Source organism: Athalia rosae, chromosome 4 (assembly GCF_917208135.1).
Source record: "Athalia rosae chromosome 4, iyAthRosa1.1, whole genome shotgun sequence".
NCBI lineage: Eukaryota > Metazoa > Arthropoda > Insecta > Hymenoptera > Athaliidae > Athalia > Athalia rosae.
The window spans coordinates 10730001-10732500 of NC_064029.1; the positions used below are offsets into that span (position 1 = coordinate 10730001).

General features: G+C 49.6%; 1 non-coding gene across 1 annotated transcript in view; it reads left to right on the forward strand.

The window, feature by feature from the left end:
• LOC125500870 overlaps positions 1-1769 on the forward strand; it is a 1914-nt gene extending 145 nt beyond the window's left edge. The window contains exon 1 of the ribosomal RNA XR_007278332.1: positions 1-1769. This exon is cut by the window's left edge and continues 145 nt beyond it. This is a non-coding gene — a ribosomal RNA (small subunit ribosomal RNA).
• The last annotated feature ends 731 nt before the right edge of the window (positions 1770-2500 follow it).

A 2500-nucleotide genomic window follows, 5' to 3' on the forward strand; every position in this document is an offset into this window, starting at 1 on the left:
AACTGTGGTAATTCTAGAGCTAATACATGCAAACAGAGTTCCGACCAGAGATGGGAGGAATGCTTTTATTAGATCAAAACCAATCGGTGGCGGGTTCGTCCTGTCCGCCGTTTACTTTGGTGACTCTGAATAACTTTGGGCTGATCGCACGGTCTTGGTACCGGCGACGCATCTTTCAAATGTCTGCCTTATCAACTGTCGATGGTAGGTTCTGCGCCTACCATGGTTGTAACGGGTAACGGGGAATCAGGGTTCGATTCCGGAGAGGGAGCCTGAGAAACGGCTACCACATCCAAGGAAGGCAGCAGGCGCGCAAATTACCCACTCCCGGCACGGGGAGGTAGTGACGAAAAATAACGATACGGGACTCATCCGAGGCCCCGTAATCGGAATGAGTACACTTTAAATCCTTTAACGAGGATCAATTGGAGGGCAAGTCTGGTGCCAGCAGCCGCGGTAATTCCAGCTCCAATAGCGTATATTAAAGTTGTTGCGGTTAAAAAGCTCGTAGTTGAATCTGTGTCCCACGCTGTCGGTTCACCGCTCGCGGTGTTTAACTGGCATGATTGTGGGACGTCCTACCGGTGGGCTTAGCCTTTCGGGGCGGCCCAACTAATATCCCATCGCGGTGCTCTTCATTGAGTGTCGAGGTGGGCCGGTACGTTTACTTTGAACAAATTAGAGTGCTTAAAGCAGGCTATTTTCGCCTGAATACTGTGTGCATGGAATAATGGAATAGGACCTCGGTTCTATTTTGTTGGTTTTCGGAACCCCGAGGTAATGATTAATAGGAACAGATGGGGGCATTCGTATTGCGACGTTAGAGGTGAAATTCTTGGATCGTCGCAAGACGGACAGAAGCGAAAGCATTTGCCAAAAATGTTTTCTTTAATCAAGAACGAAAGTTAGAGGTTCGAAGGCGATCAGATACCGCCCTAGTTCTAACCATAAACGATGCCAGCTAGCGATCCGCCGAAGTTCCTCCGATGACTCGGCGGGCAGCTTCCGGGAAACCAAAGCTTTTGGGTTCCGGGGGAAGTATGGTTGCAAAGCTGAAACTTAAAGGAATTGACGGAAGGGCACCACCAGGAGTGGAGCCTGCGGCTTAATTTGACTCAACACGGGAAACCTCACCAGGCCCGGACACCGGAAGGATTGACAGATTGAGAGCTCTTTCTTGATTCGGTGGGTGGTGGTGCATGGCCGTTCTTAGTTGGTGGAGCGATTTGTCTGGTTAATTCCGATAACGAACGAGACTCTAGCCTGCTAAATAGGCGTACTTTCCGGTATCTCGAAGGCCCCCGGCTTCGGTCGGGAGGTTTTTACTACCGGCGTACAAATAAATCTTCTTAGAGGGACAGGCGGCTTCTAGCCGCACGAGATTGAGCAATAACAGGTCTGTGATGCCCTTAGATGTTCTGGGCCGCACGCGCGCTACACTGAAGGAACCAGCGTGTCTTCCCTGGCCGAAAGGCCCGGGTAACCCGCTGAACCTCCTTCGTGCTAGGGATTGGGGCTTGCAATTATTCCCCATGAACGAGGAATTCCCAGTAAGCGCGAGTCATAAGCTCGCGTTGATTACGTCCCTGCCCTTTGTACACACCGCCCGTCGCTACTACCGATTGAATGATTTAGTGAGGTCTTCGGACTGGTACGCGGCAATGCCTCGGCATTGCCGATGTTGCCGGGAAGATGACCAAACTTGATCATTTAGAGGAAGTAAAAGTCGTAACAAGGTTTCCGTAGGTGAACCTGCGGAAGGATCATTAACGTTTCGTTACTGCGAAAAAAAAAGCAGCGAATCGATGATTATTTTGGTAGATTCCACCGTGAATCTCACGCAATTATAATCCAGTCAAAAGACACACATGGCACAAGAGGTGGCGTACATTTTACGCGTGTCACGAATATCGAACTACGTAACGGCCGAAACGGCTCGTGTCGCACTCACACACGTCGACGACGAACGATCTTGCTATGTCCGTTGGAAGAGAGAGAAAATAATATAAAAAGGACATTACAACTAGTGTATCACGGTAAAATATATCGTGTGCAGCAGCCAAAAACAAACTAAGGCATAAATGGCTATGGGTAAAAAAAACACTAGAAAAATAAAAGGACATTGCTACTACGCCAACCTACGGGGGCGCAAGAACGAAAACTCTCTTTCCATTCTGGACGATAGCGATGCGGATCGTGATGCCATTCGTCGATCAGATTTGTGTGAGGTAGCGACATTGTGCGCGTTGCTGAGGCGACCAAGTGCCCGCTTCTGTTGAACGGGACGCTTGGTGTGCGTTTGAATCAACCGTTCGGTCGATCCCCCCGCTTTGTACGAGGCGTGGCGCGCGATTGATCGAACGGTTTTTTTTATGCTTTTTTTTCAAATTGTTTCTTTTCAAAGATACACATGAAGAAAAGTTACCATACTTTCACGGGGTAACCTGCTCCGGCTGGAGTTTAGCTCCACCGGGGTGACGTCGCGTTCTCCGCGGCGGAA